This window comes from Gracilinanus agilis, chromosome 1 (genome assembly GCF_016433145.1).
Source record: "Gracilinanus agilis isolate LMUSP501 chromosome 1, AgileGrace, whole genome shotgun sequence".
Taxonomy (NCBI): domain Eukaryota; kingdom Metazoa; phylum Chordata; class Mammalia; order Didelphimorphia; family Didelphidae; genus Gracilinanus; species Gracilinanus agilis.
The window spans coordinates 792,120,652-792,144,559 of record NC_058130.1 but is presented as its reverse complement, the minus strand read 5'-3'; the positions used below and the strand labels follow the sequence as shown (position 1 = coordinate 792,144,559).

Here is a 23,908-nt window from a genome sequence, read left to right as displayed (position 1 = left end):
GAATTGGGTTTTAGATATTTTAGGTCTAAGGTGTCCCCATTCCATCAGTCAACAAACATTTAGTAAGCACCTACTTTGTGACAGGAACCACGGCAACTGTTAAGAATACAAATACAAAAAAGAAAGATAGTCCTAATGTCCAAGTAGCTTATTATCCAAAAAGTAGTAGGGGATGCAAGAGAGCAGATTCCAAGAGAAAGTCATGGTCTGAATAAGTACATCTGAGAATCATCAGCATAAAGATGATCATTAAATCCATGGAAGTGATGACATCAACAAGTGAAACAGTATGGAGGTAGAAAATAAAAGGGCTCAGAACAGAGCTCTGGTCAATGCCTTCTGCCCTAGCAATCAAATAGAAGAAGAAAATCAAATGATCATGGATGTAATAGAAATCAAAAATAGAAGTTATGCGATGAAAGACAGTGATTCACAGAGAAAGGAGAAAAATACACATGCATTTACACCAGACTTTAAATGAAATATAATGAACAAGAATGTTCCAAACATATAAAATCATAGCATATAATAGAACATAAACAAAAAGATCAACTTATGACAAATCCAAATGCAACAGTACAAGAGATAAGCTAAAATGGGTGTTCTGAGCAGTTTCACACAGATAGGCAATGACAGAAAAGAAACTGCAAAACAAAACTTAAACCCAACAGTAAAAGACTTTAAGCCTAAATAATCTCTGAGAAAAACCGTGATTCAAAAATTTACAAACTTACAAGGTTCTGTTACTTCAGGAATGCCTCCACTTAAAGAGAACTCTGAATGCTTAAAGGATAACCAAAGCAAGATCATGTAGAAACAAGGGGAAAAGGAAATAAGTGGAAAGAGGGAAACAAGAAAAATACACAAGGAATAGACAAAGAGTTCAACAATAACACAAAAGCTCTGTTGCCCATAAATACACATCATAACATCATGTTTCCTTGACAATTCCCAACTCCTTTTAAACTTGCGGTTGCATCATACATAATTTTATAGTCCCATTGCCCAAAGTTTAAGTTAAAACACCTAAAGCTACCTGTCTCTACTTGTGTACACACAAAGTAAAGAGCTTGTTGAATCTGGGATGCCTAGAGCAGTAGCAGAGGATCGCCTATTTTAGATTTGATATAGCTGACAGGTGTTCTGGCTCTAATTTAAGTGGTTCAGGTACTTTTTGTTAGTCCTATTAGGGGCTTAGTAATTTCCCATAGCAAGGGATTCACTGTTTACCTAACCCTGTTGCTCCTAAAATTATTCTTAACGGTTTCTTAATGGTAGGAGTGGTTTTTCTTTTTTCTTTTTCTTTATGGACTTTAGAGGCAAAAACAGCTTTACTTCTCAACTCCTCAATTTTTGAATACTTTCAATGCACTTGGGGGAAATGGAAAAGGCACCAGCAGTTAAAATGCACCCTAAATATTCCACTTTGGGTAGACACCACTGAAACTTTTCCTTTGAGATCTTGTTGCCTCCTTTACGTAATTCTAAAAGAAGATATTTAGTATCTTCTTGATATGCTGTGGCATTTGCTGAGGCCAAGAGCAAATAATCAACATATTTAATTAATTTTCTGTTTTAAAATGTAGTATTATGTGTCATGGCTCAAAATTTGTGCAAAGAGGGTATGACTTTCCACATAACTGTGAGGCAGATGATCCCAAGTCCAGTGTAAACTTTTCCAAGTAAAGGCAAATATATTTCTGGAATCCTCTTGAATAGGTATCAAAAAAAGGCTGAGCAAAAGTCTACTACTTTAAAGTAGGTGGATTTACTTGGAATAGAGGAAATTGTTGTGTTTGGTTTTAAAACCACAGAATGCATTTTTATGACATGATTATGTACTCCTCAAATCTTGGAAAAATTGATATTGGACTTTTCGATCTGGGCCTATTTTTGACTTCTAACAGGTAAAATAGGTGGATAGTATTCTGATTTGCATGGAATTATTATTCTTTGCTCAATGAATGAATTTATTACTCACTGAGTAATATGAGGAGTGATTCCCTCAATTACTTCTTTTGATACAGGACACTGAGGAATGGAGAGAGCTGAACCACGTTTTGTCTTAATCTGAACAGGAACAGATTATTTAAGTAGGTCTACATCAGAAGAAGATGTGGCCCAAAAAGACTGAGGCATATTAGCAGGTATTCCCAAGGTGGGAGGCTACTTCACCTCCTGGCTTTCTGAGAGAAGTACAGGGAGGAAATTTAAAGATTCCTCAGGTATTTCTAATGACAAAAAGCCATCTGGAGAGCAAGTTATTATGGCTCTAAGCTTCATAAAAGATCTCTCCCCAGCAAATTTATAGGGAATCCAGGCATTAGAAGAAAAGAATGCTCTATAGTTAGGGGTCCCATGCATGCCATGCAGGGAGAATGTTTTAGAAACTTTTGAGGTGTTCCTGATAAACCTACTACATTTAGAGAGCCAATATAATTACAGCTTTCATCTGGTTTACTCACTAGGATTGGTCTTTATGAGCCTGTATCCAAAAGGCAATTATAGTATGAATTTCCCACTTTTAGGGTTACATGAGGTTCATTGTGATGTGGGGTGATGTATAAGGATAATTGGCATTAAAATATCAGGGTCTAGAAAAATTAAAGGTTTCACTTTTTCATTCCAAGGCCCTTACTCCCCCCCACCAATCACACCTTAATAATCTGTGGGTAGTTCCTTGGGCTCCCCCCAAGGGACATTAGAACCCTGAGTAGTTCGAGGGTAAGAGCAACTTAAGATAGACTGTTGTGGGGTCATTTGGTTTGAGTTATCATTTTTCTGATTTATATTCCTAGAATTTTTATCAGTCCTAAACTTGTGATTCCTGAAATCATTATTATAATTATTATTTGTACAATTATTTCTGTAGTTATTATTCAATTGGGTATTATTTCTGATTGCCTGAAACAAATTCCTACAGTTCACGATTATGTGGCCCTTCTTCTCACAGACATGGCTGGTAAAGAATTGATAGTTACATTCTTGGAGAAGGGTAAGTGCTATTGGTTGAGTATCATGCCCTTTTTCTTGTTTATCCATTCTATCATTTAAGATATTAGTTCCTTCTGAATCTTGCCCAGAAAATCATTAGTCTCTTCCTCATTTCCTTTATGGCCTTTAGAGAAAAAAACAGCAGTACTCCTCAACTCTTCAAGATCCATCTCAGGCCACCTTGAGCAATACATTTTAAAGTAATCCTGGACCACTCTACAACACTTGTTGACAAATTGTGACCCTATTTGCCTAATATCCTTTTCAGTAGGAATGTCAAGGTCCAGGTATCTACCTCCTAGCTCAATGAGACTATCTATGAATTGGGAGGATGTCTCATCATCTGATTATGTAAGGCATCCAAATTCAGCCTCCTGGAGCATTCTTGCATTGCTTTAAGAATGGCATCCCTAGCACAATTTAATTGTACATATTCTTCAGAGTTATATTCCCATTTAGGATCCTGAGATGGCCAGTGTGCTACCTTGTGCCCTCGGAGTTTGTTAACATGAGAGATGATCTTATTCCTCTCACATTCTGTTAGGAAGGCCTGGAGCAATTTTTCAACATCTTTATAAGAAGAGTCATAATGAAAAAAAATCAGCCATCTTTTTTATTACTGCTATTGGTTCTTCTTCATAAGTAGGAGTATCTTGTTTTAATTCCTTCATATCTTGGGGTGTGAAAGACATATGTTGTTTTAATGTTACCACATCCCCATCATGTTCTATTGTGGACACTTCCCTTAAGAGGAAAAGGCCATCATAGGACACAGAATCAGTCTGTGGTTTTGGTTTCTTTGGAGTTGTTTTCGTGCTAACTGAGGCAGTATGGGTAGGAATTGGAACGGCAGGAAGACAAAGTTTCCTTGGGGCTGGTGTAAAGATGTAATGCAGGCCAGGGCATTCTGGAACTTTGCAGTTGGAACTCTGAGGAGGCAGCACCAGTGACTATTGGTGAGGAGCAGAGGGTTCTGTGTCAGAAGAGCTAGAAGGAACAGCTTTGGAGGGATGCCAAGGTTGGGGGTGTATTTTTGCTGTGTGACACTCTGAAGTGAGCCCTGGAGGTTTTTCCTCAGACTTACTAAGGAGACTTGCAGTTACTCTGGATTTATGGTGGTTCCTGAAGTTCATTGAAATCCAACAACAGTTTCAATTGAGATGGGCAGGGTTGCCTGGACTTCTGTTGGGGAACTGGTCCCTGGACCCCATTTGTTTTGGGCTTTGCCCTACAATATCCCCTATGAATGTAATATCATTCATAGTATAGACATAAAATCTTGGCCATAGGACAATGAAGCTGCTTTTGAGGAACACAAAAATGAGATTCTCAGAGTCGGAATCTCTGTGGATACCTGGCACAGTCAAGGACTGGGGGAGATTAGGAAATTACCCTACACCCTTTTTCATGTGAACCCCATTTCCATTTCTTTGTTATCAATTTTTAAATTAAAATCCTTTAGTTCTCTACTCAGATCTGTGTGTATCCTATTGGTGGGAGGCAGACTGACCTCCATTTCAGCCTGACCTATAGCTAGGAAATAGGGGGAGGTTTCTGGGTACCCTGACTGGCACCAACATCCTAGCAGTGTTACATTCAATATCTCTTGAGCAGATAACTTCCCTTTTACTCATCAACCCTGGCACAATATTGCAGTGACCCCATTTTCTCAATAATCCCTATTTTTGTCTCCCGTGAAGGAGGGGTGGCTGAGAGGGAGGAAAGGACATTGTACATCTTTCTAGTGGGTTACCAAGTACCCCTCAAACTTCCTAATCACCCCTCTTCTTACAAGTGGCCAGCCAGGTGTGAAGAACTAGAAGAAAGAGTAAATTTAATAAGAATCCTTGTGAGAAAGATAGGTGGCAGCCATATTGGGGAGGGCTCAATATAGCAACTCTCAAGGGACATATTTCTCTTGAGAAGAAATTTAATAGATATACTTAAAGGCAGTCATCAAAGCCTAACTATGGAATGGGCAATTGACAAAACTCTCTTTATATTGATCAGTAGCTCCTTAATGCTATATTCTTTTTGGAGCATAGTCTATGGGCTGTGGATAGAAACTATTCCACATTATTTGTTACAACTTATACACCTGGTGGACACATACCATTGGCTGAAGCTACAGCTAAAAAAAGTTTTTGCATTCATATCTACAACCATGGCTGTTCCCAGCAAGACCTTGCTATTAGCAGTCTGCTGATAGATTTTAGCCACTAAAGTAGTTTAATCCATCCCTATATCCAGGGGTGGACATTTATAGATCTTAGAGGCAGTTTAACAAATTCCCTTCACTCCCCATCCCACTTAATCATTAAACAGTTCAGTTATCACAATCCTGCCTTGTATGTCCTCATCCAGACACCTAGGTTGACACGTTGAACCCACTGTATATTCAAGGTGTTTTCCCTGGTTGTTATTTAGTTTTCGCTGAATCCAGCCACTCCAAGCTAAGTGTTATTACTTGTATTTATTCATTTACCCATTCCAGTTCCCTTTATTCAGTTTACTCATTTAACTGACACACCAAAACCATTTTACCACTAACAGTTTTGGCACCCCACTTCTCCCACTTTAATTAGTTATTTATTCAGTCACTTACTTCAACCCTCAATGTATAATTATAGCCACCTTGGTATAGCCACCAAGGTAATTAAGCCCAGTTCCACTGTGTCCATTACCTTTATAATTTGGAAGATCTGGATCATGCTATTTCTCAACAATATCTTTTCCAATTGAAGTAAATGGTTCCTCAATACACATACACCTTAAAGGTAATCTAGGTTTTCCTGCAAAGTAACCCTAAATCCAGGAGCTGGACAGATCTAAAGTGATCCTAGGCTGGCCATCCAATCTGGGAGGGAGAGAGGGAGAAAGGGAGGGAGCGAGGAGGAGTTTAACCTCTCTTTTATAAAGGAACCTTCCCCTGCCCTCCCAGTGCGAAATTTCTGCTCCTAGGTGTCCAGGGCACCCAATATGCAGCTTGTTGTTTTGGGCTGGGAGCTTGTTTTCCGCCCCCTCTGCCCATGGCTTCGGTGATCAGGAGTGTGTTTGGAAACCTGCCAGATGGAACAGGGATTGTAGAGAACTTCCAGCTGCAGTCAGACCTGCTGAGGGTGGAGATTATCTCCCTACGCTGCATCATCACTGCTTTGGAGGTGAAAGACAGGGATGGGAAATTCTCGGATGTGGTGTTGGGATTTTCCCAGCTCAAAGGGTATTTCAAAAAGCATCTGTACTTTGGAGCAGTAGTTGGACGAGTGGCTAACTGGGATTGCCAAAGGGACATTCACTATAGTTGGGAAGGGATACAAGTTGGCCATTAACAAAGAACCTAATAGTCTACATGGAGGACTTAAAGGATTTGAAAAGGTCCTTTGGACCCCTCAGGTGTTAACAAAAGGCATTCAATTCTCCAGGATCAGTCCAGATGATGAGGAAGGCTACCCTGCGAGTTGAAAGTTTGGGTCAAGTACACACTTGATGGGGGTGCAGTTAACAGTGAATTACAAAGCCCAGACCAGCAGCACTACAACTGTCAACATGACCAACCACTCCTTCTTCAACCTGGCAGGCCAGGGTTCTCCAAATATATATGATCATGAAATCTGTATAGATGCTGAAGCTTATTTGCCTGTGGATGATACTCTGATCCCAACTGGAAAAGTGGAATCTGTGCAGGGGACTGCATTTGACCTGAGAAAGTCCCTGGTACTTGGAAAGCACTTTGAGAAATTCCAGATCAGTGGTTTTGACCATAACTTCTGTCTGAAGGACTCACAAGAGAAGTGTTTTTGTGCAAGGGTCTGTCATCCTCCGACTGGATGGACACTAGAAGTATATACAACTCAACCCGGGGTTCAGATTTACACGGCCAATTTTCTGAATGGAACACTGAAGAGAAAGGGGGTGCTGTGTACCCCAAACACTCAGGCTTTGACCTTGAGACCCAGAACTGGCCAGATGCAGTCAATAAGCCACATTTTCCTAGTGTACTGCTCCAGCCAGGTGAAGAGTATAACCACACTACTTGGTTCAGTCTTTCTGGGGCCTAAGGAGGTTCACACTGGCCCTACTGGATGAAGAGCATGGATAATGGAGATAAACCAAAAGCCTCTTTGGTGACTCAGGTTTCCCCTTCATTAAAGGGGATATATATGTTTCAAGGAACTGAAAGTAATCAAATGGGTTGAAGTAATCAAAATGATAGCTGTTAGGTTAATTAGTCAGATTTTTAATACTGGTGATCTAAAATAACTGAACTCCAGACTGTGCTTAAAAGACAGCTCTGGAGCCTGTGCTAATGAGGGCAACAAGGAATACCATTCACTGTGATCCAAGATCTCTCCCCCTTGACTAGGTAAAATAACTGGGGACCATTTAAATCTTGACTTTACATTTTTCTTCTTTCCCTCTTTTTTTATCCCTTTCTCCCCATGCCTAAAATTTGAGTAAGGAGTTTCCGACTCCTTTTCTGGCTATTACATTGTTATCCCACTTTACTTTCATAAAAATTGCTCCTGAGTCACCAAGAGATCCAAACTAGGGACATTAGGTACTTGTATTTTATAATAACTGCCTATAAGGTGGTAGGAAAATGAGTTTAACCCATCTATAAGGTCAACAAAACTGTAATATCTTCCTCAATTTGGTAAGAGTTAAATAGACTAAACTAAAAACTTCATGGAGTTGATCTCTTGGGAGTAGAGTCGGGTATTAGATACCAACTCTATGTCTAGGTGCCAGGAAGTTTTATTTTCTAGAATAACAGAATTGCCAGTATTTGTATTGTGTTGATGATTTTTAGAATAAGAGAAATGCCAGATGACTTTGTTATGCACTTGTGCTGATTCTGAATAAAACAAAATTTTGCAGGTTAAAATAAAATAAAATAAAGACAATCTTGTCCATTACCCTCTTTTTATAGTGGAGGAAGCAAAAATCTAACCTAAATGTCTTCCAGGAAGTCAAACAAATAGGATTTTTAAAAAGTAAGATTCAAATCCAGTTCTCCTTATACTATCTATGGCTTTTCATTTTATCTTGACTACTTTTCTGTAAAAAAATGCAAGTTTGCTATTTTTAAACCTTTATGTTCATAGAATTGATATTAAGTATCAGTCCCAAAGCATACTAGTAGAAAATGCTAGGTAGTTGTGGTTGTGTCCTGTGCTAGGTCACACAACCAGGAAGGGTCTCAGTCAATATTTAAACACAGAACCCTACATCTCTCGTTCTAACTCTTCATCCACATAACCATCAAGATTCCCCCAACATTTATTATTGAGGAAAATTCCCTTTTGAGCTGATGGGAGTTGAGCATCAGGTGATTTAAAAAATATTTACTACTCTATTATTGCACAAAAATGCCTAGGTAACTTCCTCTTTCCCTTCTCTATGCTCCATTAGGGAAAGCATTTTTTGATAAAAATATATATTTACATGTAAAATCATGGTTCCTTTATTTCTATATATCAGTTTTTCCTTTGGAGGTGGACATACACAAGTCCTTCAAACAGTATTTCTGATGCTATATATAATGTCCTCTTGGTTCCACTCATTTCATTCATCATAACTCCTTTTAGCTCTCTCCATTTCCTTTAAATGATTTGTTCATCATTTCTTATGGTACAGTAGTATTGCATCATAATCATATAACAAATTTGTTTAGGTTTTACCCTATTGATGAACATCCCTTGCATTTCCAGCAAGTTCATATCACAAAGATAACTCAAATAAATATTTTAGAAAATAAAGAATCCTTTACATTTTCCATGATTATCATAGGAAATTTACTTAATAGTGGTATTATTGGATCAAAAGGCATATATACACATATAACACTATAGTTATAGTTCTCCAAAATGGTTGGATCATTTCAGAGTTCCCCCAGTAGTATATTAGTGTCCCCAGTGCTTTTGACAGAAAGTTTGAGGGAAGCATGTGGATATGTCCCTTGGTACTTCATAGAGTACTGGTGAAATTTTGTGGAGGAGTTGTTCAATTTGAACTATGTAGGACTCCATTTTATGCTGTCCTACTAAATGGAATCAGATCAGACAGCCTTTCCCATTTTTTTCTACTTGGAAGGACACATCAGAGTTCAGTAGAGTTAACAGAAGACTTTCATCCTTGGTAGAGAAGGATTTAGGCCATGGAATAGCAAATGGCTGCCTAGGACACAGACATATGCAGTTTTCTGATGATAGTCAGCCATTGTCTGTTCTGGCACTCCTGGGCATCTCCACTGTGTCTATCATCACTAGAATTTTCTCTGCTATCACATTTCATACTTCATCTCTTCAGACTCACCTGCTATGTATTTGGCTTTCCATTACTGGGATTCAGGGACTAGAATGTCTCTCTTCATTAGGATGACTCATGGCCATAAGCTCTAAATGATGACGGCCATCTAAAGAGATGGCCAGACCATCCTAATGCTCCCAGGATCAGATTGTCTTTTCAAAAATGTATCAAGGAATAAATGGACTGATATTAAGTGTCTAATCTGGAAATCTGGCTCTGATAGAAAGTCATAGTCCTTTATACTTAAATTGGAAATTTCTTTTTCTCTTTGACTTGACTTGAAACTGATTTTGATTATGAACCATGGGCCACCTTCCTGTACCACATTACTCTAGTAGCTTACCTGTCACTAGAAAGCCACAGTGACTCTGTGGCTATATTTGAGCACTGGCAGACTTCTCTATTGTTCTCTATTCAAATGACATCTAAGACTAGATTTCACAGTTTATAATTGTTTCAATAATTAGTGGCATAGGAAGGGGATTTTCCTTGTGAATTTCCTTCCTCAGGGTATCCAGTATAAACAGCTGTTTGGTGGAGACAAAAATTATGTATAGAAATATTAGAGGGCCCTGTCTCATATCAAATTATAATCCATTTCCACACATAAGTTTATGTCATACCTCACCACACATATAAAGGCAACCAAACATAATCTCTCCTTCAAGCATTCACTCATTTCTAATATTGCTCTGACTATGATGCCTTACTAGGTTTTGTAGTGGATAGAGTGTAGGGTCTAGAATCAGGAAATCCTGCATATTAAATACAGCCTCAGACACTTATTAGCTAAGTGACCCTAGGCATGTCACCTATGATCTGCCTGTGTGACTTTATATTTTATTTATTTTTATTTTTTATTTTTATTTGTTTTATTATTAAACCCTTAACTTCTGTGTATTGGCTCCTAGGTGGAAGAGTGGTAAGGATGGGCAATGGGGGTCAAGTGACTTGCCCAGGGTCACACAGCTGGGAAGTGTCTGAGGCCGGATTTGAACCTAGGACCTCCCATCTCTAGGTCTGATTATCAATCCACTGACCTACCCAGCTGCCCCCATGACTTTATATTTTAAAAAAGGAAAATATCTCCAAGAGTTGTTGTAAGGATCAAATGAAATCTTAAGTATAAAGGATAAATACATAGTGTATAGAAACTGAGATCTTCATGATGGTCATTATTATTTTATTATTTTTCATCTCAATCATCCAGATATAGTTTTTCTCCTGAGCTGACCATCCCACCATTCCCCAAATTCAGGCTAACTTTCTCCATCTATTAATCACCTAAAGTAGTAAAACTCCCACCTTGAATTTACTTCCTGAATCACAGTCTTTCTGTGATTGAACCTCTGTCAGTTGAGAGTACCTTCTTCAAACATACCTTCATCTACAACATCTTATTCAGTTACAAAATTTAGGCCCTGAATATCTCCATTTCCTTCTTAATACATATGTAATCTGAACAAGATCATAGATTTTGTCCTATAATGTATAGTGGATAGCATCTGTAACAATCATTTAATTGTAGAAATAAAGGCATTATGGACCACAAAATGAAATGACTTCCCCAAGGTCAGACAGATAATAAGTAGCAGAGATAATATTTGAACCCTAGTCCTCTGACCCCATATTAATTATTCTTTTTTTCTAATTGCCTTTCAAATCATAGACAAGATAAGAAGGACCTCTTATGCCATCTAAACTTATCATATTACCAGTATAGGGAAATGGAAACCAATGGAAGTTATGTTATACACAGGATCACACAGCTACTGTGTATATGAAATATAATTTAACTTTGAAGTTTTCCTGACTCCGTGTCCAGTGCTCTATCCAGTATACCACAATAGAGCAAGTGTACTTTGAGGTGTGTGGATGTCCAAGGAGGGCTAGCATCGCTCCTATGAAGACTTGCAGAGACTTCTTAAAATTCATTATCCACCTTTGGTGTTCACCTGGCAGTCAATTCTCACTTGAGCCCAAGAAGCTGTGGCATGAACACTAGCAGTTGAACAAAACCAGGCTGAAGATCACTAATGGGTCATCAATGTATTAGTTAGTTATAGAGGTGTTTACCCCAAATGAGTAAGTCATTCCTCTGCTGGAATGGGTGGATACAAATAATTTTTTCCATGACTATGAAGGTGACAAAAGTAGGAGCTATGATAGAGTGTTCAGAAATTGGACAGATATCAATGATGTCTGTATCATCTATTAACTTTGGGGTCATGCCCCATCATCCTGATTTTGCCTTATCATTTTACTTCAATGACTCTGGACAAGGAAGTGAAAGTAATCATTTTGTTTAACTCAGTGTCACTTAAATCCAGTTTATGGGAAAGTCTAGACATCATCTGGTGATGTCATTAGTTCTCTTCAAGAAAGAACAAACAACAGCAACAACAGTATTGTGGGGAAAACACTGCCTAAGAGTAACTAGTATAGGGATTTAATTTATGGTTTGATTAAATATAAGAGAATGTGTTTGCTGATATTATGAAAATTAATATATCTCAAGGGAAAATTATTTTTAGTCATTTATTTGCAAAAAAGAAGGGAAGGAGTGAAAGGAGAAGAATGTTAAGGAAGATAGAGAAATTATCTAACTTAACACAATAAATGTTTGCTCCAGCTCCTGGCTCAAACCAGGCCAGGCAAATTAGCCCTCAGCCAGAGGGCCCAGTGATGAATGCTCAGGTGGCCTCCTCCAAGAAGAGGAGGCCTCTCTGAAAACTCATCTCTCCAGAGTCCAGGAAAGGAGTCATCTTTTTACTCACCTAAGTAGTGTCTCCAAAAAAGGAGAAGATCCAAGAGCTGCCCAACCACATGTAGTTGAAGTGCCAGAGTCCCAGCTCCTCCACAATCCAGATTCAGGGCAAAGAAGGTGCTCAGAGGAAATTTTTGTTACTTTTAAAGACCCTTCTTCATGTCACTTCCTGTTCCATCCTCAACTTTACAAGGACCAATTAGAGGCTTTCAAATTGTTTAACACTGCCCAAGGGGGCAATCAGTCGCTTTTGAAGGTATAAACCACTTTAATAAGGGTGTGTAAACTTTTCCTACTTAACTGTTATGTAGTGGGGTATTGGCTTCTATTGATTAAATTTAAAAGTAAGAAGGGGAGAGTCAATCCCATTTTCACACTACATGGATATCCAAAATCTGTTCTTTGCAATATCAACTTGGGCAAGTCATATAACTCCAACAAGTCTCAGCAGTCACATTTCATTCTTTGGTTGTTTCTTGATTGATCAAATGAAGGAGTTGAACTACATAGCTAATGAGTGAGGTTCCTTCCACTTCTACATCTATGATCCTACATATTAATCCAGCTGATGACCATCCCCATATCACGTTGTATAATATATGGAGGGCACCAAGGACATAAGATGAACAAAGAGAAAGAAAACCATGAGCATCCCTTGTGGCTGTATTTCTTGTCTAATGCAAGTTGGCTAACAGAAGCTTTTTGCTTCTGCAATTTCAAATGGTGACAAAAAGGCAGTTAGAGGTTTTAGAATCTTCAGAAAGACAGTTGGAAGCCCGAGGCTATAAATAGGGCTGAAGTTCCAACTAAGGAGGCTTTTGCCTTTTGGCTTTCACGTTAGCTGGAGGCTTTTGCTTTTTGAGCTCTGGCTTAGGCTGTTGGCCTCATCTTTTCAGCTCAGCTTTGGCCTTTAACTTCAGCCTTGGCCTGTGCTTATTTTGTCTTGAGGAAATTTAGACCTATCTGATTTCTCTGGACCTCTCCCTGATCTCTCTTCATTTACATCCCTCCCTTTCCCCTGAATTTCCCTTTGTGCTCTGAGAAGAAGGGAGGGCTTGGTGATTGAATATTGTGGTTTTAGTTTCTGTAGGCAAATAGGGCATCCTCAGATAAGTCACCCCTAGTTTTAGTGATTTGACAAAGGCTTTACTTAAAAGGCATTCAAACCTTCCTGACTGGAATAGCCAGACTCTTTCAGTCTAAACCTCACCTGTGTCCCATCCCCCACCATCAGCCCTCTAACTAACAGCAGTTAGGAAAACCTGAACCTCTTTCCCTCTGATTAACCTGATATTGATAAATCCCCTTTGTTACCTATTCAAAGCCTCTGGTGAATCATTGTATTGAAGATTAAGGCAAGGGATAAAGAGGGAAGAAATCATTTTCTTTTTATTTCTTGAGGGAACTGTGGGCATCCATCTTGGCAGGAAGTCATTACCCAAGACTTCCTGAAGCCATCAGTTTCACAGGCAGGGAGGAGCCTTTTCAACTCCTCCCTCAAGAGACATTAGAAACTAACAAGAGAAAAACCCCAGCCTTGATCTAAATATTTCTTACTAGCCTAATTCCTCCCTGTATCCTCTGTCTCAAGCCTCAGTGAATAAATCTGTTTAAGCTGCCTGCTGCCCTCCTATCTACTCCATTTCCATTATCTCCTATATACCTTCCCTTACCTTCATTACTCCTCCAATCACCTTATAATCACCTATTTCCCCATTATCCCTCCTCACTGCCCAAATTGCCCTGACAGCTGCACAGATTACCTACGTTTTGAAAATACTTGTTACTCTTTCATCGAGGTTCCCATGAATTCTATATGACCTCAAGAGCCAAATACAAGTTTTTTTATGTTTTAGTGGGCTGCTTAGGAAAGATCATTGCAATACTTACTGGTTTGTTTGGAAATCTCCCCTTCTGAACATGAAGAACAGTCAAAGCCACAGACATGCTCTCCCTCCCATGGGGTTTTCATGAATCCAAGGCCAAAGCTTTCACTGCATACAGCATGAGGAGGATGAATAGTGAGATGAAAAGAAAATACATTAAGGATCTGCACCTTAACAACATGTGGTGAAGTAGATTATTTTTTGAGAATTGTGTCAATTTTTAGCCAAGGCAATGAATCTTATTTTATTAATGAGCTATTGAACTTCTTCCAGGTTAATTAGTCAATGAGCATATGTAAGAGAATACCCACTATACATGTATTCAAGAGATATAATTTCAATTCCTATTCATGAGTAGCCAAGTGACTTTGGCTGAGCTACTGCTCTGCTTTGTGTTTCAGATTCTTCATTTGAAAAAAAAAGAGATTGTTGGACTCCAAAGGTCTCTTTCAGGTAAAATATTCTATAATTCTAGGTATAATTATGACCACTTTTAAAACCCTAATGGTTAAAAAAAGCAGAATAATGAACTAAAATATGAACATTAATTGTCTTTCACATATGATGTAAGGCACTCAAAGGCTGTGATGGAATTCATTTTTCTATGAAACATAAAGAATAAATCCCACAGTCTTCGTAAATACAATTTGGCAAATCAAATTGTTTTGGAATATTTAGGAATGTAGTTAATTTTATAAAATAAATTAGCTGAAGTCATTAGAGAAAACTTCAAGAGAATGAATGACTTTGCTTTCACTGAAGTCAAATAAATAGACCATGTAACAATGCAGATTATGAAATATTGCACAGTGTGGGAAAATTGGGTGTATTGACTACTACTATTTTTTCTTAGTCTTCCTGGGGAAAAAAAGTAAAACGGAACTAGATGAAGATTTTCTCTACAAAAATGGCTATATATGAATTAATAAGAATGTTTAATATTTATGTAGGATTTTAACCTTAAAGTTATTTGTTTAGTTAACCTAAGAAATAAGAAGCTTTGAATTGGAAGCTTTGAATTAAAACTGAGATTGTTTCTGACCTTCAGCTCATTCCAGCCCCACAATATGGCTTCTTTATGAATGAAAAAATCTTGACCATAGGGAGCATTTGGAATAAACTGTCCCACTTTAACCAGAGTGTCAGTCCCATTTTGAAAAAACAAGTACTCCGAAACGTTATAATGGACTACAGAATTTCCTGTACCATGCAAAAAGACTTGGTCACCAATATTATTGTGAAAGTGGATTTTCTTCAGAAAATTGTGGAGCTGAAAGGGAAGAAAAATATCAATTGCTGCCTAGTGCCCAAAGACAGGGGTCTTACCAAAGTATGACATATGGCCTATATAGGCGATCCCAGTACTCATGGCCTGAAGTTAGTGCTCTTGTTTCATGTGAATAATAAATATCTTGGTTTCTGTAAGAACCAGTCTAGACAGTAGATTCTGTTTTCTATGATATACTTTCATGGTTTCAGGAGGAAGGACACTGATTTTTCTTGACACTATTAGATGTTGAAGAAATGTTGGCTAAAAAGATGTTAATTGAAATCTAAGTTAGAGATTCCATTCATCCTGGCATGTAGTGCTGACACATCACTCTAGACTGTGTTATTTTTTAAAATGATGAAGGCTGGTATTATGAGGAAAACTAATATTTTATTTAGGCCCTTGTTGGTAGAATAAAATCGACCATGAGCCTGTAAAAATTTCAAATTGCTGCCTAAGTCATTACGTTCCCCTATCTTCCCTCATCTTGTCTGTGTAGCAGAAGAGCACGAGCTCAGGTAGCCAAGAAGAAGTCAAAACTGACTTCCCAATATTTAAAGCCAGGCTTTACCTTGAAGATGTCATCCAAAACAGGAAACCCATTGGACCATGGAAAATGTAGTTTCAAAGTCCCCCACATGTCCACAGGAAGTTGACATATATCTACATATTTTGAGGTTTAATACCTCTAAAATGGAACCCCAGAAATTCTAAGTAACACAAGTGGCAAAGAATTCACAAAGATCTAAAACCCACACTTGGTCTAGGTTCATATTAATAGTTTGGTTTGTGTTCAAGAGACATCACATTTAGATACCATTTCATGAAAAAAAATGTCATTATATTTCATCTTATTTTCTTTACACACTACATTATAACTAGCCATTCTTTTTGCTATGGCTTGAATTCTATATGATATCTCTATCTCCTGCCCCTCTATTTTACCCTTGACTACTTCTTAATAGAATGCATTTATTCAACCTTTTAGACAAAATTTAGATTAGACATTGTCTCCCTTTTGTATTTATTTCGATTAAATTCACATATGTACATAATTTCTTTCCCATAATTTCTTTTTCCTTGATTCATTGATGTATAAGCTGTACCCAGAACAATAGCTAGTACAGATTGTGCCCTTAATGTTACCTGCCATGGCTGAGGCACCCAGGTTTCTCCATCTCTTAGAAATTCTCTCTCTGATGTCACCAGGAGCATTTCATGCAGGGCTCTGGCCACAGCATGCACAGCATTGTAGATGGTATAACTCAGACCAGACATTGCCATATCAAAAATGTGTAGAGGAAGAGTTTCCAAGGAGGCATTGGGGGAGCATTCATTTAATTCCTCATTTTCAAGTTTCTCCAAGTCTTTGAATGCTGAGAACAAGAAGTCCTTGAGTAAAGAGTCCTCTGGGTATTGGGCAGGGTTCATTACGCTGAGAAAGAACTTGAAAGCAGGTATGTCCTTTGTCATCTGGGAAAATGAAAGTGCTCCATGGAAACTGTGCCCATCATTCCACTGGTGTCTCATGGTTATGTCCCAATGAGAAGTGGTGATCCAGACTTTCTTTAGGATATAATGAAGAATAGGCTGTGAGTATCTAAGGATCATGAGTGAATCTGTGTCACCATGAATGATGATGATGACTCTGAGGATTGTAAGATACGTGGCACGAACATATCTTGAGATTCTGTGTGTCTTCTCTCACTGACTGGGAGCTTCTCGGTGTAAGTCAGACAGATGTCATGCTTAATCATGTCCCCTCTTAGGTTCCAAAGGAATTCTTCACCTCTCATATTATCTGTGGTCACCAGACCTACCCAAGTCCATTCAAATTGTACCACTAATTGGACAATACCATGGTGTAGGGAGGAGTCCCTTTGGGCCATCTGGTAGAGAGAAGAAAACTGGGCTTTGTTACTCAGCTTTGAATCAAAAGGCCCATAGCTGATCTGGATGAGAAAGAAACATGGGGCATTTTGGTTTCTGCACCTTCTATATTGTTGAGCAAATTTCAGCAAAGTATAAATTATGAGTAAATTATGTTGTGTTAGAAGAAAGGTGGTGGATTTAAGAATTCCCTATTTAAATTTACAACAATATCTAAATTAGTTTACTTATTTGGTATGAAGCTACTAAAAAATCTCTTCACATATGTAGAAAAACAATAATTAAATTGATGTGGAAGAAAAATATCAATAATCTCAAGGGAAACTATGAAAATAACTAGCAAGGATCTAGTAATAACATCTCAAACTTTACTGAGAGGTAGTAATCATTGAAACCATTTGATAGTATATGATAAATATAGGTTAGTTAATGGAATAGATGAGCTATACAACATATTGAAGTAAATTATCATAGTACCACAAAGTTTGATAACTCTAAAGACTTCAGCTACTAAAGGTAAGAACCTACTATTCATAAAAAGTGCTATGAAAAGTGGAAAATAGTCTTATAGTAAAAAGCTATATAGTTCAAAATCATACACAATTTGCCAAGATAACCTACAGGAAGATGTATACTTTAAACATAAAGGACAACATAGAAAAATACATTTCTGGAACAAATAAAAAAATACTTCTTAGATTAGTGGATCATGAAAGTACTCATGATCAACATGTGATCAATGACCATAGATGACAGATTGGGAATTCTGAGAACATAAAATTATAAAATTTTTGCAGAAATGATAGCAGGAAAATTAGAATAGAAATATGTAATTGGTAGGATTGTCTTTGAAATAAGTTTCTTGGATAAAAGGTTCATTTTCAAGATATCTGAGAAATAGATTCACCTTTTTTGGAAGAATACTTACTGTCAAAGAGATAAATAATTAAAGGAATAACTAGGTAGTTTTAAGGAAGGAATGGATAATGATCATTAGAACCAGGAATGTGGGGGCAGTTGGGTCGCTCAGTGAATTGAGAGCCAGGCCTAGAGGTCCTGGGTTTAAATCTGGCTTCAGATACTTCCTAACTGTGTGTTCCTGGGCAAGTCACTTGACCCCCATTGCCTATCCCTTACCACTCTGCTGCCTTAGAACCAATACACTGTATTGGTTCTAAGGCAGAAGGTAAGAGTTTTAAAAAAAAACTAAGAATGCACATAAACTGGGAGTGCTGCTACACAAATGGCCTGGCTAGCAAAAGTGGTGTTGGTGGCAGTGGCAGGGGTGGAGTGCAGGACAGGTTGGTTGGGTAGGCCAAGATATTCCATCTGTAGGGAGCCATGTGAGCTGCTGGAGGTAACAGGCAGAGGTTCTACTGCTGTGGTCAAGGCTGCCCTATGCAAACCTGCAAAGAATGAATAACAATAAAACAAATCAACTTAGAAAATGCCATGCAAGCATGGATAAACTATTAAAAGAAATTCAAGCCAGGAGCCAGTGCAGCCATCCCAACCTGGTGACCCAGTACACCTCTTGGGTTGTAAAGGAAGACTTTTCATTGAATATGAAATCATTAAGTGGAAGATCCATGCTGGGTATCATTAAGTATATTGTCTGTTGAGGAGAGCACAAGAATGGAGTCCTAGAAGAATCCATAATAGCTACAATTCTTAAAGAAGTTTTGGAAGGCTTTGATTATCTCCAGAGAAATGGTCAAATTCACAGGGATTGAAAGGCTGGAAATATTCTTTTGAGCCAAATGGTTTGGTGTAAATAGCAGATTCTGGGGTAAGTGCTGCCTTGGCAATGGGAGTTGATGGCTGGCAACCCTTGCTGGTTGGCACCTGAAGTCATGGAACAGGTGAAAGGCTATAACTTCAAGGCTGATGTGTGGAGCTTTGGAATAAAGGCCATGGAATTGGTGACAGGATCTGTACCTTATCACACATATCCTCCTAGGAAAGTTAATGTTGACATTGCACAATGAGCCTCCCACTTTAGAAACAGAAGTGGAAGACAAAGAAATGATGAAAAATATGGGAAGTCCTTTAGAAAATAACTTTCATTTTGTCTTCAAAAAGATCCTTATAAAAGGCTCAGCACAGCAGAACTTTTAAAATGCAAATTCTTCAAGAAAGCCAAGAATAGGGAATATCTGATTGAAAAGGTGCTAACAAGAACACAAGATATAGCACAAAGAGTCAAAAAGGTTAGAAGGGTTCCTGGATTGAGTGGCCGTGTTCACAAGAAAGAAGATGGAGGCTGGGAGTGGAGTGATGAGGAAATGGATGGAAAGAGTGAAGAAGGGAAAGCAGCATTTTCTTTAAAAAAGTCACAAAGAGTAAAAGAATGAAATCCAGAGATTACAATGAATGCCAGCAGTATATGTGAGCAGAGACAGTCACTTTCTATTTAGATTAGTGATGGGCCAGCTACAGCCTGTGGGCCAGATGCAGCCCCCTGAAATGTTCTATCTTGTTGCTGGACATGATTCCTAATCTGAAGAATAAATGAATAGGATACAATACAGTGAAACTTCAAAAGAGTTGCCTTAGAAACAGACTGACAGATGAGCATTTCCTTTCCTTTGGCCCCCTCTTTGAAAAGGTTGTCCATCACTGATCTAGACTAAGTATCCCAGATTGTTAAGTCAGCTAACCTTATTTGTCTTTAAACAGGCTATTGAGTATGGACTCACAAGTGGATTGTCCTTCCCCAAGCCTGGGGTTGGTTTCTTAGGTAAAAAAACCAAAGTCCCAGATGTTAAAATCTTTGGATTACCTCAGCCAAATTGATTCAACACTGCAGGGAAAACCAGATCACCTCCAAGGTATCTTCCAAACCAAAAGAATCTCCAAGTTTCTCCACAAACTGGTCAGGTTACAAGAGCCTTTGGAGCAGCTGTTCTCCCTCCCAGCCCAGTGCAGGAAAATCTGTTAAGTGTCACTTAACTCCCAAACCTCCTCTTCAGTGCCTTCTTATTCCAGAATCTTTTCCCAGGGTTCATGGCTAGATTTTCTTCTCTTCCTTTTAGAGACAATTTTGCATTTTCCCTTATCCCTTATCTCTCTATTCCTACAAACTGACAGTGAATTTTAATTTCCATATATTTATGCATTACACATCTTATCTATAAGGAAAACCATGGTTTGATTATATGCTATTTGCCCTTAATCTCCTGCTATTTGTTTTATATTTTAAAATCCTTACCTTCTGCCTTAGAATCAATACTGTGTATTGGTTCTAAGACAGAAAAGTGGTAAAGGCTAGGCCATGGGGGTTAAATGACTTGCCCAGGGTCACACAGCTTGGAGGTGTCTGAGGTCAGATTTGGACCCAGGACCTCCCATCTCTAGGCCTACCTCTCAATTCACTGAACTACCCAGCTTCCCCCAATCTCCTGCTATTTAAAGGGGGAAAGCTTCAGGTATGACTTTGGAGTATTTGAAACTTCTAGTTTTTGAAATGACTAATTAGGAATTAGTCTAGACACCAATTCACAATCTGATGGTCTGTAGAGAGTGGGAGGTGCCTCGCAGGCAATTATAATCAGAATGTGCCTGAGGCTGATGTATCCTAGAATAGTCCCAGTTCTAGGAGTTTCATATGCATCCAGTACATATATTTGGTTTAAGTTTTGCATTTCTGGGGCTTCTTCCGGCTAGAATATTTTATGAAGTTGCCATTAAACTGGACTGTTAACTAACTCTACCCATCTCTCATTTGACTTCACCTTAAGTGATGATGAGACTTGTTTCTATAAAGATAAAAACTTGAAAATCAAAAGGAAAACAAACAAACAGGAACTGCGCTTTACTTAAAATTCTGTAGAATACCAAAATGGAGAGAAAAAATAGAAAGGACTTTGTCAATTAATTGAGAGGTAAAAATTGCTATTGGGTTTCAAGGATTTTTTGGCCAAACTGGCCTTCTGCTTAACCTGGGACTTAATAGTACCGAACTCATAAAGCCTTTGGATTTTCAGAATTGGAGCATACTGTCAAGGAAGTGGACTCCTTGAACCATGCCATGTCTCTTTCCTAGCATTCCTGAGATAGGGCAGCTCTTTAAATTGTACTTAAAACAGCAAATGTAAATTCTAAGAAAAGTTACTTATAACTGCCTTATCATAATTGTTAAGGGGTTTTAGATCTATTTGCACATATGACAATATTATTTCATTCCATTCTATTGTTTACTCAATGATTACTCAAAGGTGACTGCAAAGATAAAAGGAGAATAAAAGCATATTGAGCAGAAAAAAAATAATAAAAGAATTTGGAACTCAGAAATGTAAGTGAAAGCAACTATGAAGTTGTACCTCATGTTAATCTGATTGGCAAAGTTGACAATGAAAGAAAATGACAAATGTTGGAGGGGATGTGGCAAAACTGACACATTATTGTGGCCCCGAGCTATTTTAGAAAGCCATTTGGAACTATGCCTCAACAGTTCCTAAATCTTGCAAATCCTTTGATACAATGACAATACTATTTTGCATAAACATAAAAGAACTTAAAAAAAAGGAAAAAGACCAATGGATAGAAAACTATTTATACCAGTTCTTTTTATGGAGTCAATGAATTACTGTGAGGGTTCTCATCAGTTTGGGAATAATTGAATGAGTTATGTTACATGAATATGAGGGAATATTATTACTTTTAAATAAAACCAAATAAGATCATTTCAGAAAAAACCCTAAGAAGATGTGTATGAACTTGTGTGAAGTGAAGTACACAATAAATCTAATATCCTAACTTAAATGGATAAATATATACAATAACATAAATGGCTCTGATTAGAAGAAATATCACACTTGTATAATACTTTTATATTAGAAAAAGATTCTAAAGAAAAATGAAAAGAAATTGAATAATCCCTAAATAAGCTACCTAAAAAAATCCCCAGAGCCAGATGTAGTTACAAGTGAATTGTTCCAAATATATGAACAGTTTATTCTAATCTTTTATAAACTGTATGAGAAAATAAGGAAAGCAGGATTCAAAACAAATTGCTTTTGTGATATAAATATTTTGATAATACATAAATGAGGAAGAGATAAAACCAAGAAAGATTATACAACAATTTTCCTAAAAATATTAATAAAAACACTTTAAATAAAATATTAGCAAGGAGATTATTGAAATATGTCAGGAGATCATACACTATAACAGGTGAAATTCATACCAGGAATGGAAGACTGGTTTAATATTAGGAAAACCAGCAGGATAATTGGACATATCAATAGCAAAACCTTAAAAAATGACAGGTTTTTGGTCATCATCTTGGTTGTCCTCTCTTAAGGTGCAATAGTATTTGATTACAATCTTATGTGATCAATTCTTCAGCCATGGCCAAATGGATCATCATCCCTTCGATTTCCAATTATTTGCCACAACAAAACCAAACAGACAATATAAATAATTTTGTGCAAGTAGGTTTTTTTCCCCTACCTTCTGTCTTTTGGGGATACAGACCTAGGAGGGGTATCATTGGATTAAAAAGTAGATATATAGAGCTGTGACAAGACGAAGAACAAAAAAATAGGATGTAGTTGTGGCAATGACCAAGACTGCTCAATGACAAGACAGAGTTTGCCCAGAATCATGAAGCATTTCCCAGTTGATAAATGGTCAAAAGTTTTGAACAAATGGTTTTCAGAAAAAGAAATCAAAGTGATTTATAGTCATTTAAAAGTGCTCTCAAACACTATTAACTAAAATGCCTGTGAGGTATCACTCCATAGTTCTCAGATTGGCTAATGTGACAAAAAGGAACATAAGAAATGATGGAGGGAATGTGGAAAAATTGGGAAACTAATGCTTGTTGATGGAGTTGTGAACTGATTCTATCCTTCTGAAGACTATTTTGAAAAAAAAAATGCCCAAAGGGGTACAAAACTGTGCATAACTTTTGATTAGCTATATTTGTAGAAGTGATATGACTTGGCCACTAACTTTATAGAGAGAGATTATGAGATTATAAATATAGATATTTATAAAGAGAGATTAAAGAAGAAGAGGTAGATACGGTAGACTATGAGATTATGACCATGGGTTACAGGGAGAAGTAAGTGGTTGACTTCAAGGGAAAAAGAAAAGTATAGAGAAGGAGGAGGTTAGGGATAGGGAAGTAGTGAGATTAGGTCTATATCCCAAAGAGATTTTTTTAAAAGGAAAAAGGACCAATAAGTAACTATATATTTATGCAAATTTACATGGTGGCAAAGCATTTGAAATTGAAGAGATCTCCATCAGATGAAGAAGAGCTGAACAAATTAACATTTTGATTGTGATGGTATGTTTTTATGCTTTAAGAAGTAATGAACAGGGTGCTTTCAGAACAGTCCTGGATTGACATGAACTGATACAAAGTGAAATGATGAAAACCAGTAAAACATTGTATATAGTAATATTAATATTGTAATATTCATAATAATGAATATTGTTAATGACATAATGCTTAGAATTTAAGAGATCCATGATTAATTAAAAATGTCATATGAGGAAAACAATTCTGTCCAACTTCAGATAAAGAGTAGGACAAATAGGAATGCAGATCAAAGGAAACCTTAACATTTTTTATAATTTTTTTTCTCCTATTTGGTCTGTTTTCTTTTTCAACAGAATTATAATATAAATATATTCCTCATGATTGCAAAAGTAAAACTGATATCTTATTACTCACTTTGTCAAGTTAGGGGTAAGGGAGTTAAGAATTTTGAGCTCAAAATTTTTAAAAATGAAAATTTAAACTTTTTTTCACATATAATTGGAAAAATAAATATATAT

At 37.4% G+C, this 23,908-nt stretch overlaps 2 pseudogenes; both read left to right on the top strand.

The window, feature by feature from the left end:
* Positions 1 to 6,023: 6,023 nt before the first annotated feature.
* Positions 6,024 to 7,052, top strand: LOC123232494 (annotated as a pseudogene).
* An 11,307-nt stretch (positions 7,053 to 18,359) lies between these two features.
* On the top strand, positions 18,360 to 19,470 carry LOC123230506 (annotated as a pseudogene).
* The last annotated feature ends 4,438 nt before the right edge of the window (positions 19,471 to 23,908 follow it).